This window comes from Cottoperca gobio, chromosome 18, assembly GCF_900634415.1.
Source record: "Cottoperca gobio chromosome 18, fCotGob3.1, whole genome shotgun sequence".
NCBI classification, from domain to species: Eukaryota; Metazoa; Chordata; class Actinopteri; order Perciformes; family Bovichtidae; genus Cottoperca; species Cottoperca gobio.
The window spans coordinates 2,049,565-2,067,915 of record NC_041372.1 but is presented as its reverse complement, the minus strand read 5'-3'; positions in this window follow the sequence as shown (position 1 = coordinate 2,067,915).

The following is an 18,351-nucleotide window of genomic DNA, read 5'->3' as shown; positions in this document are numbered from 1 at the left end:
AAGCCGACGGACGCCGGAGGAATGACACGAACACATCTGTCTCTCCTCTGAAGTTTCTCTCCTAATAAAGAAGCTCAGCTTAATTCAGAGCAACTTCCCTCTTTGATATTCATATCACCTGGGATAGAACACTGTAGTCTTTGTGTCCACAACTTGACTCCACACCATGAGTCTGCAAGTTAATTAAAAAGTTGGGGGGAACAATTTCATTAGCAGGATGGAGAGCTACAGTGAGTGTGCTTGATATTCATTATGATTATAAAACCCCCCTTTTTCTATAACGCTCACACACATCTGAACCTGGGAGCTGCGATCACACCGGGAGCTTCCGCCACCTCCTTTTTTTTTTCTTTTTTTTTTTACTTGTGCAAAGAGAAATATGTGAAGAATGTACATTAAACTTTAAGGTTGGGGGTCTGATTGTGTTTTTTATTAAGGCCGCTGTTTAGCCCCAGAGAAGAGAGCGGCTGGCTTTCATTTCGGCTCGGCTGCCGCATTACAGCGGGAGGTCTCCTTCTGCTTGCCCTTTCCACAGAATGAAACTGTCCCTGGAAATCTCTCTGCTCCCTGTTGGCTTTTTCTCTCCAACCTCTCTCTTTCCATCACGGTAGGATAGCTTTTTTTTTTATCTGTTATGTGTCTTTTTTATTATTAACCAGTAGATAAGCAGCTATCTCTACTCCAGTTGGAAGTAAGAGGTAGCCTTGGAGATAATGGGGTTTGATGGGGCCGGGCTCTCTGTGGGACAAACACTGAGATGTGTAGCTCTGTATTTTATTTGGCATTTGGCTGTGGCTGCCGTGTCGGATGCTGTTGAAATCCTGAAAATGGCACCGAGCATTCAGCCTTTGTTTCCAGCGATGTGACAAGAATGTGTAAATGGTTCGCGTTTTGGTGGCCAGGCAGCGGAGAGCAACTTGAAAATGAAAACCCTGCACAAATGTGGCAGCTCCTATAGGAACACCGTCAGTGTCATGTAAGCAGGTTAGTGTGTGCAAAATGCAGTCTTCGATAATAAGATTAGACTACCTGAGACTAGTTAATTAAAGCCTGTGGGGTGGAACATGAGCAATCCTACCACTAATTTACTATCGAGAACGTTTCTTTTTTATTCTCAGCCGAGCACAAGATGCATCAAGAGTACAAATGTTCCTTCTGTATCAATAGAGAACAAGTGACATTAAAGCAACAACATTTATCTCCGGTTCTGTCACAATAATTAAAGTTAGGTGACACTGATTATCTCTGACTACAAGGCTGGCAGAAAGAATAAAAACAAGATTATAGACGTGGGATTAAGGAGCTGTTGGCTGCGACAACATAGCATCAAAGAAGCGCTGCCAGGATGTGACACTGTGTCGCTCACTCCTCACCTCTGGTGTCCCTTCAAGCTTTCTCGACCCCCAAACTCTCCGTCCCTCCTGTAGCCTCTTATTTTTCGAGGATTTCATATAAACCGAGTGTGTAATATGATATGATCATGTCGCCAGGCAGAATTAGGCGCCCAAGTGACGCAAAACCAACGAGACTTTGCCAGAACTGAACTGAAATCATGACACATCATGATATCATGACTCCGCTCGCTGCGGGCAACACGCTGTTCCATTTCCATTGCAATCAGATTGCATGAACAAACTGGGGATGATCGGTAAGTCACATGGCCCATGGTGGTGGTCACGTGACCCCCCCCCTCGTTTGATCAGGAAAATAAACATGTCTGCTGCTCTGTGTGCTCACATCATTTCTGAAAGTGGTCTTTGATGAATCGCAGCAGAATGAACCACCAGATATTTCTTGGCTTCCATTTATTGAAACGCTTCTTTGTTAGCGCCATTTTTTTTTGCCCGACAAGCCTTTTATCGTATGCCACCTTATGGGAGAAGATAATGACAGTGCTATTAAAATCACAATCTCCCTATCCGGCATTCTAGTTTCAGCACTTTCTGCTGTTAAAGAGTAATGAGGAACAGAAGGACAGTATTCTTCTTCCCCCCAAACTATCAACTTTGGGGACTGAATGTATTCTTCGCTAGATAATTAATGGCTACAGACAAATGGTGGTTGATTGAGCGACTCATCCCTCTATTTTCAATCACCATCTGCTGTGTGTTGCTGGCAAAAAACAATGTTAATTACCTCAAGTGTGCCCAAGACGTGGCATATTAATTAGAACAACAAAAAAGGGAAACCAAAAAGATTCCAGTGTTTTAGTGTCTGTAATGGTGTGTGTGTGTGTGTGTGTGTGTGTGTGTGCGTGTGAGCATGTGAGCGTGTGTGAGTTGCTGATGGATTAACATAGGAATCAGATCCAGAAGGCAATCATTTGGTGATTTGGCCTTTGATCATTTACAGATGAGTGTTGCCTCGATGTGCTTACATTTACCTGCTTCCTGCCTCGAGGCCATGAAGGGCCTTTAAGAATGCTGTGGCTGGCAACTCTGTCTGCGTAGAAGGGACATCAGCAGAAAGATGAATCTCCACTGTGACCTCAGGGACAGCCAGCTGACAGACAGCGTTAGGGCGGCGGACGCAGACGGCCGGGTTCTTTCACCTGACCGAAAAAGGAAGACGTAGAGCGGAAAGAGACGGAACGGGACTGACTGGACGTGACAAGGCTGCGATGGCGCTCTTTGGGCCAATGCTGCGATGGCATCCTTCAGACACTCGGTCTCCGCGCTGCAGACTCTGCGTGTGCAGCTGGTGAGGATCAGGATCCAGGTAACACAGTAATCGATATACAAAGGATCGTTGTGTGGGTGAAGTGTTCCTTTAAGCTTCACAGAAGTAAACACCTCTCACATACTTCATCGTTCATCATCAGTCTTTCTAATCGAGTTACTTCCTCTCATCAGACATTTATATCAGGCCTGAGAAGGTAACGCAGTATTTAACAGGAACACACTGAGGATTATAGGAAAATAAACAGAATTTGCAATTAGTTTGACTTATTTCGCATCCCAGTAATTGTCTCACAACCATCAGTTTGGGAACATCTGCTTTACAAGTATGAAGCAAAGCATGTAGTTTTTATCTGTGTTATTCAAACTGCCCCACACTAGTTGGATCTCGGCTTCATAATGGCTCCATTCAAGCATTCTTGAGAAGATGGCTTGGAAAGAGAGAAGGGCTGAGTGCTCTCTCCCTCTCACTGTCTCTCTCCCCCTCTCTCTCTCTTATCTGCTCCTTATATTTTTTGCAGAGTGGTCCTGGCGGATCACGGAGTTGTGTCTAAATCCAGTTCCCAGCTACTTAGCCCCCACCCAACCCACTCACTCCGACACAAGGGCGCAAGAGAACATCTCTCCCTCCCTCAGACCCCAGCATGAACCCATGTATCACACAGCAAGCCATCACAATACAGTAGAATGGGCACATGGACAGTTATTGTTTGTTTGCACTATTTATGTCAATGTACAGACTGCGGCAAATGGCACCTTAATGCAATCATTCATTCTTGCCATCCTGCGCTCCCGTCCATTAGGCTAATGATATTCTGTAGCCGTCCTGGGTTCCCTGGCCGTTGAAATCATGAATGTGAGAAGTAGGAGAAAGTAGGAAGGCCGCTGCTTAATTGGAGGGATGTGATCAGATTCCAGCGTCTGGAAGCATCTGCCCTGTAGTGCCCTTGAGCAAGAGACAGAAAACCCCAGCAGCTCCAGAGAGCCTGGTCTTGTGATCTGACCAGGAGTGTGGAAGGCGCACAGCAACAGGAGATCAATAAAGTATTTTTAAAAAAGAGGTTTGATGCTGTCGCTGCTTCTTATCATTTCAAGGCACAGATGCACCTTCAGTGACATTAACTCACAGCAGCAGCACAACGTTCATACAGAAATCAGGCCAGAGAAGAGTTTTTTATCAATTAACAAGACGACATCCACACGTTTTGGTTTTAAAACACATTACTTTGGGAGATTACGGGATTACGTTTTAGCACATACGAGTGGAAACAGTCACGATCTGTTCCTATCATGTGAAACTTGACTACCTGAGCTTAATTCAACATGCACAGTGACTTACAGGAGTTGCTGACCTTGTTGTCGTGCACTTACATTCTGCTTTTTATAAAGCTACCACTACCTATTATGTGCAGAAGTTCTAGTCCAAGCTGTTCCCGACTATTCCCGTGTCCGGTGGGGTTATCAATCTGCTTCCTGTTGCCGTTTTCAGCCATCTTGTTATTATGGACTGATTATTTCTGAAACAGTGTGAATGCATAAGTGCACAGAGAACATATGAGTGTGGATGTCGCCTGAGAGTCTGTACTGAGGCACAGTGGTGCTTTGAGCTAAATGCTAATATCAACACACTAACATGTTGTTTATAAGCTCTAATGTAGACCATATTCCCCATCTTAGTTTGTGTGTTAGCTAATTAGAAATAAAAAACAAGGAAAAGTCAGAGGATCACCAAAGTTGTTAGAATTCATCATCTTGGCATCATGAATATCTGCAGAGAATTGAATGGCAATGCATCGAACATTTGTTGTGCAGAAGACTGGAGATGTTAAATACATGTGGACGCAGGAGAAGAAGAAGAAGGACCAGAGTCGCTCTGATTCTCCTCTGATACATAAATAGCATCAAATCAAGACGATGTTCTGTCAAATTAATTACTCGTTATCACCATACATCCTTTTAATCCTTATTTTGTGGACAGCTGAATGCCAGTGTCATCCCGAAGCATTACAGATCATTTTGTAATGGAACTTTCCTCTGTGCAGACTGTCAAACATTTCAGCCCAAATCGTCCTGACTAAAGTGCATTAAAATGCACGGACAGTCAAGCTATAATTACCCCATGCCTTAATCAACATGGTAATAACGCAATTAAAGTGGTGTTTCTTGGACTTGGTAATCTTCTGTGACAAGGCTTACAATTCAATTAACCCTGTTTTAACACTTTGTTTCAACTTCCTGTGAGGCTAATTTGCTTTAAACTTACTTCAGTTGCTATAATTATGCCTTAAGAAATGTCCAATTTCTGAATTATCAGTTGTTTATGTCGGTGGAGCACAGATCTCCAGAGGATGGGATCTGCTGTTATCCAGCGGGACGACAGCTCATGTGTTGTAATGTGTTGGCTTTACTGATCACTGCTGATGTATCAGACGCACTGAACTGAACCGCTCCAGAGCCAAACATGGAAAATATTTTTGGAATTAGAAATGTTCTCTTAATGTTTTCTTCTCTGATTCTCTGCTGTGCAAAGTGCGATGCATCCACGATGAGCGAGTTCCAACCTGATACAATTTCCGATAATCTCATCGTACAACCAGAGCTGCACTCCTCCTGACATCTTCCAAAGCCGGCCACGGATCTAACCCATTTAATCACGCCTTTCTTGTTCTCTTTCTAAGCTCATGCTGGCTGTGACATATTGAGCCGGCAAACTTTCCATGTTCTCCAAGAGAAGGTCATTGGGCCAGGCCCAATCTAGCCTCTGAAACTGAGCCAAGGTTTCCACTGCTGTCGTTCAGATTAGTATTAGACGTGAGCGCCTTTCCTAAGCAAATCAGACAGTGTGAAGGACAGAACCGCTCTACCATTCAAGCACGCCTGCTTCTTGTTAAAGAGAGACAGGGCAATAAGTTGTAGGACAAAGGGAAGTTTGTGGGAAGTCTTCCCATTTCATGAATACTTATTTTTAAATGTGACAAGCCGGTTCGCCATGTTAGATTAGAAGCAATTGTATTACACTGACGAGAAGTATAGGAGCTGTCTGTGGACATAATGTATGCCAGTCTGTGAAAAGCAACCAGGCAGTGTTCTTATAGTTGTGAGTAAAAGAAAGCTTTTTATTCACAAGAGGTTTGCTTACATTTACTTATTTCATAGCAAACCATCGGAATCACTTGTTCCACAAAGGGTAATTCCACGCCGGTCATCTGGGCCGACACTGCTGCAGCCAGACACACACTGTATCTCACGTTGCCTGGTAAAGGACACAGCGGGACACACGGTGTGCTCTACAGATATGTCTGCACTGTGAATTTGACACCGTTTGGGTATAAAACGTGACATACTGTAATTCAAGAGTTTTGTCGCGAGCATGAACAAATTTGGTGGGTGAATTGGTATTGATTCAGCTCCGTAACACTTGGAAGGACAAACTTGCACCTGGACTCAATCAACGCTGATTGGAGAGTGGCAGCATGCCCACATTCACACTCGCAGCTGACACACCATGCAGTTCTGCACAGTGGAGGCTAATAATCAAACTCTACTAGACTTGTAACTAATGTAAATGCCTTCACTTCATATTTAACTTGCAAACATCCAGAAGCATGATACGACATCAGTTGAGCAGGAAGCCGCTGCATGAGCAAGAGCTTTAGGTAAATTATGCATTCATGGGATTGTCCCTCAGTGGGCTGGTTCTGTGTTGCAGGTTTTTGTGGTTTAGTTGAAATTCTTGTTAGTTATTCAATCCTGAATTACTGTTTCACTGAGGGCTTCAATTAAAAGTTTTGCTCTTATTTCTTCAAAAGCCTCATCATGTTTTATTATTCTTATAATAAATTATAATTTTTTACATTTTTTAAAATTTGTATTATCTTATTTTACATTTTATTTTATTATATTATTTGAATAATTATTATACCTTCAGTCTGTAAATGCTGACTTTGCATTGTTTCAGTATTGTTTTAATTTCCTAGTCGACGTCATTTTAATTCAGTTTGATTCATTTTGAGTTTATTGCTTCTTTTTTTCATCCTACTGTATGTCTTTGAGAACTCTAAAAGGTCAAAGTCTGTATTATTATTATTATTATTATTATTATTATTATTATTATTATGAGAAAAATCTGAACCAAATGGCATAAAAGTTTAGTTGCCCACTTTAAATTCTCTTTCTGAAGCAACAACCTTCCTTCCCCGTTCCTCTATTCTCCTGTTAGATCTCTCGTCTGTGGATGTGTTGGCATGCAGACCGGTTTTGGCTCAGTTTTGGGATGATGTCAACGCCTTCAGCAGATGCTATTGCATCACATAAAAAAAGATGCATTGCTGCAGATCTTCCTCTCACTCCTAACGTGTGCATTCTGGCCACGGGCAACAACTTCACATCCAGTCCTGTCACTGATATGGCAACCGAGGATTCTGGGAGCGCTCCCAAAGCTGCGTTGCATCGCTTGACAAAAGGTGAATTCTGAGTTACTTGAAGTTGTATTTAGCGATCGGTGACAACTGAGGGCAGAAAGAGTCCTAAACAAACTTAAAGAAAGCTTTGATATAAATCACCAGCTTCGGGCTACCGTGTAAGAGGAGGATTGAATGTTCCTCTTACATGTCATAGTTTTTAAAGTTTTAATTCTAAAACTCCATTATCCATTATGCATGCTTGTACTGCAGAGCCACTGTGAACAGTCAAAGTACTCACTTGTCTGTATGTTCATTGAAAGGGTTGCTCCTATCTTTCCTCCTCACTATACTGGCTGTGAAGAACGCATCAACTTTCCCCTTCAGGGCTTTCTGCCAGAAAGACCTGAAGGCAGAAATCTCCTTAAGTTTAGGCAACAAAGCTCCTTGTTAAGGAAAAGATGATGTTTGGGTTAAAATAAACCTTTTCTGGCAGAAAGCCCTGAAGGCAAACTTCTCCCATGTGTGACAGCTTCTCCAGGAGGAACACTGGCAGCGACCAGTAATATATAAATATTTATATATATATATATATATATATATATATATATATATATATATATTATATTATATTATATTATATTATAGATATATATTATATAATTAGAATAATATTTATATATATATTATATAATTATAATATAATATTTATATATATATTATATAATTATGTAATATAATATATATATATATATTATAATTATGTAATATAATATATATATATTATAATTATATAATTATAATATATATATATATATATTTTAAGAATAACTATGGCTCATGTAAAGCTTGCTTCGAGGTGTCATGGTAGAAATGTTGAGTAGATTTAGATTTATTGTCCCAAGCAGAAGTGTTTTCACATCCGGTACACAGAAGCATCAGATATAAGCCTGAACATAACATAACAACATATAGCAACTGATCACAGATAGATTAGCATTGTTCACTTGCAGGAGTGTCACCTAATAATTAGAACTAATATGTTAACATTGACAAACAGCCTTCTTCTTCCATGATGTTGAGTTTGGTGTTACGATTATTAGTTCAGTTGCTTTGTGCATCTTGAGTTTGTCTTGTAGCTGTTGCACTTATACACTTGGTTTGGAATTTGAAATGACAAATTGAATTGAATTTTTCACGTTTGAACTACAGTAAATATTCATAATAAAATAGAGAAGTTCACACTCCTCAGTCCAACATTCTGTAGTGTACTGTATTTTATGAGGCGTCTAAGTCTTTATCTCAATAACATCCATTCCTCCCAGGTGTGACACCCCAGTGGAGACCCAGCAGTCTGTGTGGCGGCAGAGGAGCAGCATGGAGCGGCTATTTTTACCTGAAGCCCAGGAGTGAGCTCCACACAGAAGGTGAAGCGGTGAGGAGAGTGGAATTTGGGCAACGTTTGGGAATGTGAATTGGGTAACGTTAATCATCTGGACAGCAGAGACATTAACTGTGCATGAAGCTCGGTCTCTGGACAGTGTGTGTGTGTGTGTGTGTGTGTGTGTGTGTGTGTGTGTGTGTGTGTGTGTGTGTGTGTGTGTGTGTGAGAATCAGAGAGAGTGGCGCGGTGTGTTTCTCTGTGCATCTGGGGGAGAGGACATACTGTAGTGTTTGTGTGCCTGTGCTGAGGTGATATACAGTGCCCTGACTTACTCTTGTAGATGAAGTGCACTTTGCTCAAAGCTACACCCCCCCAGAGGAATAGACTATGTTTTCCAACTCACTTTTCGGGTTGGGAAAACACACTGATGAAAAAGGATGAGGCTACAGCAGCACACTCAGTCTTCGCGGCAGCCCCCGTCACACACTAACATCATTACAATTTCAACTCCGGTGCCTCCTAACACAACTCTGCATATTTACAATGTGTGTGTGTATTCACCATTGTCTTGTTAAAAATTTTACAATAGCTGCTGAGCGTCTTCGCATACTGAATGGAATAGTGTGCCTTAATATGGCCTAGTATAATGCCTGCCGATTTGGAGAGTGCTGAAACGGCACATTTCGCAGTGGAAGCATCTGAGTCGCACGAAAGCGGAGCGCTCACCCCGGAGAGAGCGAGGGGGCTCACCTTTTGTTATTATTTTCGGAGGCGCCGATTCGTGCTGACCTACTTTGGGAGCAGGGATTGGTGAAGCACAGATCACCAATGCAAATGAGATCTGTTGCTTCCCGCCTGATGGAGTTCAAGGCACATGATGCAATTGGGGAAAAAATGACTAGACGGTGACGACTGTCAGTCTTTTATATCTGCTGTTTCTCAGCTTATCTGGACTCATCATGATTCTATATTGTCTGTGGCGGTGGTGGTTGTTTGGGGAGATTATTGAATCAGTGGCCTTACATCACTTGGAGTTCTTGACAGCAGCCTGCTTGGTTTATTTACAAAACCTTACATAAACCTACTCAGCATTGCAAATGACAGTGATCACACTGTGACTTGAGTGCGACACTCCACCTGCTTGTCAGGGAGCTGTCACAAATACCTGTCATTCTGTCAGCCGCACAGCCCAGCCACTACCATCCACTCCATGCACAGTAGTACTGCAGCAGAGGAAGAGGAGGATACCGTTTTCTCTTAAAATGATGTCAATTTGATGGATAAGTGCCGTCGTGTAGAGCCGGAGAGACTGTGACCAAATAACTATGATATTTTATGATACTACTTTAAATACACTATCCTTATATAGCTGTATTCAGTTTAACTGTGGTTCCACTAAAGTACTCTGTGTTCTGCATAAAGTGGGATTATCCAAAGATTGTATATAAGAAGTGGATGCAGTTTTGTCACGAGAGGGTACCGAACGCTGAACAAGACATTTTAGAGACCAATATGTTACAATTAAAACGCTGTGAAAGGGTTAAAGTTGCAGGACTCCATGGTAGCGACCTGTCAATCACAAGGTAGCCCCGCCTTAAAGACTATTTGAGATCATAGTTTACTAAATGAACATCGTGCTGTATTGAAGAAGACTTGAAACCCTTTTTCTATCGACTGTATATATAAACATGTAAATGCATTTGTGAATTATAGTCAAGCTACAAGTACTTTTTATGTGGGGGCTGTCACAATCCTTTTTTATACACTTTTTATGTAAATGTAGACACACGGGGAACAAGTGGCCATTTTTTGTGAAGGAGAATCAGAACACAGAGTGCCATTGCGATCCCTGCAGGGGATGGAGTGCTCTAAATGTGGTGTGGCCTTTGTCGCCACGTGTGAAATATGATTTGGTGAAGGATGTCATTTGAAGGGGCCCGGTTCTGCAGTTATGACAGCCCCCGAGCACTCTCTTACAGTCTCACTGTCTTTCCTGCTGCCTCTGTATCGCTGCATCTCTCCGCTATCTTATCTATCCTTCACACATTCTCTCACACCTTTTCTCTCGCTCACTCCTCGTCTCCCAGCGGCCCATTTATTGGACTGCTTTAAAGCCAGATGTTCCTGTGCTGCGAGGAAGAGGAGTGAAGGGGAGGGGCAGCCAGATGACTTGTAGCTCCTTCCCTTCACACTCTTTCTCTGTCCGTCCCGTCGTCTTATTCTTTACTACATTTTTCATATCCTCCATTTTTACCAGGATCTCGCTCACAACTCCCCCCCCCCCCCACCCCCCGCTTGTCATGTAATGCGAGCGACCTAGTTCTAAGTTGAGCCAACCGTTTGATTTGAATCGGTCTTCGATACCGCCACAGCGCACGCAGGAGGTAAGAGGTGTGATCTCAGTGGCCTGGCCATGTTTTCAAACTCAGATAATACACTCTCAAAATGTGATATCCACACTGGCACACTGGCCCCTGTAATTGTCTGCACTTGAGATGCTGCGGAGGATTCGTCTTGTGTTGGGCAGTGTAGGGGAATGGATAATTCTATTCTTGCAACTGAAAACCATCTCAGGCGCACTGTGTTTTTTTTATTCACCAGAATCTCGAAGTTGGAAATGTCAATTTGCCCAGTCCTTTCTCTCTCCTCCACTATAATCAACAACAGCTCCCATTTTTGCAGATTATACAGACATCGGTGTAAAGAGAGGAATAAAAATTGCCGCCATGCTGAGTTTACGCCTGACAAACAACATCCACGCGGAGATCTGACACTGCAATTTGCACTTACACACAGAGCCTTATTCAGATACATTTCCAGTACAAGCCTATTTTGCAAATCAATCATGCAGCACAAAATAGTGGGGCAGAGACTTATATTTTCCGACTGCCCAGAGTCGGAAAGCAGCAGCAGAAAATAAAAAAGCCGAGATGTGGCAGGGTGTTTATGGAGAATATGAATGAAGGTAGCATGCAGCTTTTATGCCTCCTAATAAGCCCCCAAGGCTGGGGAACATTACGACTCTACAGTTTTACAACCACTGATGGTCTGATCAGAGATGTACATTGTGCCTCTCTGGGGTGTGTGTGTGTGTGTGTGTGTGTGTGTGTGTCTGTGTGTCTGTGTGTCTGTGTGTTGGGCGGGGGATCAGAACCATAGCTGTCTATTAAAACGATCTCCATGAATATCTGGCCATGAATCAGGCTGCCAGACTTCCTCTCACATGATACTCCTCACAAATGATATGCTTGATAAATACAGAAGTGTGTGTGTGTGTGTGTGTGTGTGTGTGTGCGCTTGGTTTTTGGGGTTCATCACCGCAAATGGATTGGGATCTGACAGGCATTCCAATGAGCTGCTGGCGTGATGAAATCATTACCCCTCGCTAAAATTGTGTTCACATTAAGAGGATGTCTTGCAGTGCGTGTGTGTGTGTGAGGTTTGGTGCGACTGTGCACCTTAATCGTGTCACATCCGAGCGGCGCGTGGCGTTTTGTTGTGGGTGTGTGTAGAAGCGTGCCTAGCATGGTGAGAGTGCAGTCCATCAACAAACCAACGAGGGAGAACTGACGCAAGTGCACGAGAAAAGGTAGGAGAAGTGATTTCTCCGACACAGATCTCAGATGAGGTTTGCAGCCATAACCAGGCGGCACTGTAGGAGCTAATTCAAAGTTATTGACACATGCTTGGCCTGTATCTTGTCCTGCATCTTCGTATATAGTGCTCAGTTTATTTTTCATATCCCTACTCTGGATTACAGCTCAAAATGTTGGTTGTATTTGTGTATCGACTCCACGTGGAGTCAAACTAATTCACACCCTTTTACATGAATATGTTTGGATCATCTCGGACTGTTAGAGTGCTCTGTGTCGTGGCTCAGGAATATGTTTGTGCCGGGTGGTGCCGATTGCTTGGTGATTGTGTTTACTAGTAGTTAGTTTTTACAACATTTTTAACTGTCCGGGGTGAAAGATTTAAATTTCCTTCTCTTGTTTTTGTTGTAAATAGTCAGTGAGAGCAAGCGTATGCTGATCAGTCACCGTATTCTCTTTCGGTTCTGAAGCCGTGGGCTCGTTTCACCAAGACGACGCTAAACCATTTATACAGTGTAAAGTTTTCCAGTTTTTGTTCGGACAGAAGTGCAAGGACAGCATTGTCTTTGGTGTATTGATAAAGGGAGTAGTCTCAGAAGAAGAAGCAACACAGCAGGCATTAGAAAGACTCCTGGAGAAATCCTTATCTAACCAGCTTTGTAAAGCTAGCACACTTCAAAGATGCTGAATACATTAATTTTATGGGGTGTTATTCAAATGTGTTGATCCCTTTTGGCCCTTCATAAGCATATTAATAGTATTTTGTCACACAAATGGCTTCTGGTCATTGAGGCATAATCAAACAATGAATTGCAGTGTGGCACCATAAACGGTTTAAAGCCAGCACAAAACACTGTTTATGTGCCGATGTTGTGTATTGCATTACACTATATGCCCGGTGTTTGTGGCTGTTAATGACACGTCTACATCCCTAATTTGTGAGATATATGTTCTGTCTCACAAAATGAAAAGTGTTTTTTTTCTTTGTGTATGAACATTTGGCACATTAGCTTTATATAAGAGTTCCAGTAGCTCTGCGATAAAAATAACAATCGGGCATTTTTTTTCTTCTTCTTAAAAGTAAATACTTTGATGTTTTAGAACTCGTTGAATATGAAGCACTTTGATTTTAGGTCGCCTGCAGTACGATTAGCCGTGGCAACGCATATCTCCCAGGATATCTGCTAAATCGGCACCCCGCAATTTTCCAGAAAGATTACACACGGCACACGCTGTGCTATCGGTTAAATCTGTGCAATTAGGACCTGTGCATCTGCCTCTTTGCTAGATTCTAGAAGTGGATCCATTACTTATGCATTTTAATGTTGGGTAGTGCTAATTTGCAATAGTTTCATTAAAAAGGCAACAATAGATTAACCGCACAGAGAGATCAATTTCTTCGCATCCATTTGCAGCATTTAGAAAAACTGTGTGTGTGTGTGTGTGTGTGTGTGTGTGTGTGTGTGTGTGTGTGTGTGTGTGTGTGTGTGTGTGTGTGTGTGTGTGTGTGTGTGTGTGTGTGTGTGTGTGTGTGTGTGTTCACATTAGTCTGCATGCTTTCATGAGTACAGAATGATTGTTTAAACCTACTGTCTGTGTATTCTGCAGCGGTGTGTAGAGATATGGACTCAGTGTGTGTTGGCGTTTTGATTTGGCTGGCTGCTGTGACACTATAGCACCAGTGGGCCGCTCCATTGAAACAAACAGCACTTAGGAGAAAACCCACCACACTGCCAATCAGAGGGACTCGTGATGATTCAAACCTGCAAATTACACGAGTGTGTTCTGAAGGCTTCAAGAAGAATGCACGCACAGCGTCACTATAAAGCTCCGTATATTGAGCTTTGTTTAGAGCTCGACAGCTTCCTGCTGCTTCGACAACTCATGTATTTGTCTTTGTTGTAACGTATTAATGAATGCTCATTTAGAGCTTGCTAGCATAAGGTAATCTAATACTTAATAAGTTACCTTTCATTATAAGGCTAACATGTTTTGGCTCTTTTGATGGTAAAGGTTTGCAGACTCCTGGTGTTGAACCTGTGAAGAACTCTTTTCTTCAGCGGTTACTGTTTATACTGCAGTCTGACGCACAGATTGTATATTTTCACTAATGTATAAACACTCTTTTCTCCGTTAATGCTTCCCAGAACATAAAGCCGATATAATCGATGGCTTTCTAAAAATATTTAGACTAGAAAGGATCGATGTGAGAGATCATTCCCATTCTCCTCCGATATGTACACACAAATAGAGCATTGATGTATTGAGTGCCCTTAGGGCTCCACAGTTATGTTACTTGCTTTTGAGTCGGTGCATATAGCCACTACTACTATATCTGGCTTCCCTCGTGCACAGAGGTTTTTACGGCTCATAATGCAAGGTTGAGCTTGTCTCGCCGAATATAAAAGCTCAGGCTTAGAATAATGCCTGTGAAAGGCGGCGCGTGCCCCGTCAGAGACACTTTACTCTGCACTGTGATTATGTTGGGAGATTTCTCTCTGCCGCAACTTTGAACAGAGGATGTATTTTTCTATCTACACTCTGCAAAACTTTCTAACCCGGCTGTTGTCACGATGTTTGCATTAAGCTTTCTCGGGAAGTCATTTGATCGCTATCTGACTCTTGCTGCACATTGGGATGTTAAAGCAGCCTGGAAGTGTCAACTGCAGTGTCTTGGTAGCTCAGAGAATGACCTGATTTCCTCTTGTACCTTGTGAAACAGTTGCTCTGCTCTCTTCTCACGAGGCCCTGTTACCTGACATTAATGATAATGTTATATGAATAACACAGGATTGTTTAGTTGTTGCCATGGCCTGGATGTAGGGAGGGGCTGTCGGCAGTACCTGAGAAATCCTACTTAATTATTTTGTATGATTTGAGGCTCCATCTCTGTTTAGTCCACACTCACCTGGGCAGGTGGTTTGTTAGTGCTGGATACGTTCACAGCACGCACTGCTTTTGTCACTTTAAGTTATTTGTGTTTAATGTTTGCCACCTTACCTTTCTACCACCTGCTTCTTCAACACCCTCTTTAAAGTTCTCCGGTGCCAAATGACATCCTGAGTCCTCTGCACAGGGCGACGGCCAGACGCACCTGTGGAGAGAAGTTACCTGTTGCTTAATGGACTTAAAAAGATCTTGGCAAGCCTGAGTCTTTCCATGACTGTTTGTGTCTGACTCTCTCTCTCACACACACACACACACACACACACACACACACACACATTAGTGCTTCGTTACACCAGGAGTAACATATCCACTATCACACCAGCATTCCCCCAGGACTCATTATTCCATCAACTGTGTATTAAATAACGGTGAAAAGAAGAGCGTCTTTGTGAATGTATGTGCTGAACTGGCTACCATGCATTCTTCAACAAAGATAGACAGGCTAATATAATTGGTAAATTTTACTCCAGCTCAGTATTTGCGTGCCCTGGAAGCCCTGATGGAAGTGTTTTACATTACCTTCACATTGCTCCAGTGTTGCTGCTCCTGCTTATCACTGCACTGGTGGCATGTTTGTCATTAAAGCTAAACTGTGAAGCTTCTGACGGCTGGTAGCAACGACAACGTGTTCATGAAGGAGTCCCTGTGCAGTTTGTATATCATGTTCCAGCAGCAGCACATGAACACGCCTGCAGAACGTTTCACACACATGACGCACATTCTGGCCGACGCATGTCATTTAGGGATGCACGATATCGGCCCGATGAATTACCAAAAGATATTGGGGAAATGTATGTTTGTATTATTTGGATAATTATATTATATAGGCGATAATACGAAGACAAAGTGCTTAAATTGACTTTAACAGGAAGAAACGCAGAACAGAAGAAGCAACAGGTGATGAGACGTGTTTCAGTTTCACAGGAAGACGGTTTACTAGAACAAATAAAAGAAGATTGTTTTTGTTGTTAACAATAGTGATGTCAGTTAGATTTGCTAACTACATGTTAGCCTTTGTTACCCTCAGGTATCGTTCATCCTTAATATTAAGAATTATTTGCAGTGTTCAACAGAATGTGATATAAGAAACGTCCACAGTAAACACTACTACATGTTAACATTAAAACCTGAATCTTTTTAAATAGAGGAAACTATAAATGTCACAGAATACAGATACAACACTGTCAGGATTCTGTGAGGATCTAGAAGTACTGCCTTTTGTAAGGCGTGTGTCATATCTGAATAAGAGTTGTGTTACTTTTATCTTGTTTCTTTATCATTTTTTTCTTTGCTTTTTTTAACCCCTTGCGCTGCTGTAACGAGTAATTTCCACAGTGTGGGATCAACAAAGTTCTTATCTTGTGTTGTGCGTAGTGTGTTTGGGCCTCGCATCCCTAAATCGGCAGAGTCCTGTCGGTGACCATTATGTACGATCATATTTCCATGTACACGGATGTAGTTGTGCCTCCGGTGTTGCTGTGCTCATGTGATGCTGCTTGACGCCGGCCTGTCTTGATCTCAAGAACCCCCGCGGCAGAGATGCACAACATTTGAATTAACGTGTACACATACTGTAAATAAACCTTCTAAATTCACATAAATCTAAATACTGATGCAGGACGAGGTGGGTGAAGTTTTCTGCCGTGTGGCAGGAGGGAGGCATGTGTTTGCATAGAGAACCAAATTATTCCAGATGGTTCATGGTCATATGATTTAACAGGATACCAAACATGTGACTATAAAACTTCCCTGCCTGCCTGAACCGAGGACCGGGCTTCATTGATCTCCATCTTCATCACTCGTGTCCCTCGATCTGGATTTGTCCAGCGGTACATCGCAGAGTTACTCAGATGTGCTCTCATCAGCAGGTTGGGAACTTAAAGATCCTGTGTGTTGACAGGGGATATATGGAGGGTATTACAGCCTGGAATTAACCAGCTCCACAACATTGCTTATGACTTAGCGTACGATCAGGCCGAGCCCTCCTTCCTGTGGAGCTTCAGGAGCCAACAGGCACTTTGGGTAGAGAAGCGTTTTTATCCTTGATGCCCCCATGGACCCATTTCTACCTCCTAAAGGGAGAGCTGCAGTTACTAGGCAACAAGAGAGGGAGGGGACTTGTGCCATTATAGAGGCCAGTTGTGCCCAGTTATTAATATTCATTTTTATTAAGGCTATATACGTGATGTAAATATGCTTAAATCCATAAAGTTTACATTATTCCCAGACTCCTAAAAATGTGTTTCTGTAATTCCCTTTTTAATATTTTTATAATATCGTTAGGAGATAACATTAGTCAAGCGTTTCTTTAGTGGAGGGTTATCCCAAAGTGCATGTTATTGTGGAAAAAGCATTAAACAAAAATTATGTTTTGGCACACCCCATTGCTCCATTTGCTTCCCCCATTAAATTCACTCAAATTCACTCATGTAGGACAAGATTTCTAATTGCCGTATTTAATGTGTTAATGATTTAATTATTCTTTTAATTAATTTGTTACGACTAAATGATTGACTTAATTCAAGGGCTCTTGGCTTGTCTTTGGGGAGGGTGGGGGCAGAGGGCTCTGCAGATGACTTGCTGATGCTTTTCCATATCAAATGTCAGAGACAGACGAACAGGAGGGAGCGATGCAACAAATGCACACGCGACTTATTTTCAACAACATTTTTTTTTTTTTGTGAGATGGAGCCTTTCGTAGTAAGTTTGCAAAACGTTCTTGTTTATTACAAGACTGACAGAGAAAGCAACTCTTTTCCCTCCCCAGTGAGAAATGACTGTGGGCCTAATCTGAAGTAAACAGGCTCTCGAGGCTTTACGAGCGGGGGGGGGGGGGGCACATCAGCCGCCCAAGCCTCAGCATCAAAGGGATCACCATTTTTAATTGAAACGCCTTTTAATGTATAATGTAGTTCATTTATTTAATTTAGATTCGATAGTCACGGAAAAGGAATTGAGCTGGAAAGGTCAGACACAATATTTCACAGCACACAGCTCCATTAGTTTTTCAAACAAATCTACCTTCGCAGACTATGAAAATGTGGCGTGAACTTTTTTGGGCGGCTGCAAATTGCCTCAAAGTTTTATTGATGATAGAGTAAAAACCTGAGTTGATGGATAAAGAGGCTGCTATTCAGTATGCAGGAGATACAGCGCAGTGTGGAAGGGATGCTTGTATCTCTCCCCTCACAGCCGACACCCTGCCTTCTCTTCATATGAGCCATGTGCAGGTTATCGGCAGATGTAAATCGTTGTTTTACTGTCAAACCACAACAATTCCTGTCCCGTCCTGCAGAGCGACACTGCGACTCATTTGCTTGACATTTGATGCAGGTTGATTACTGGTG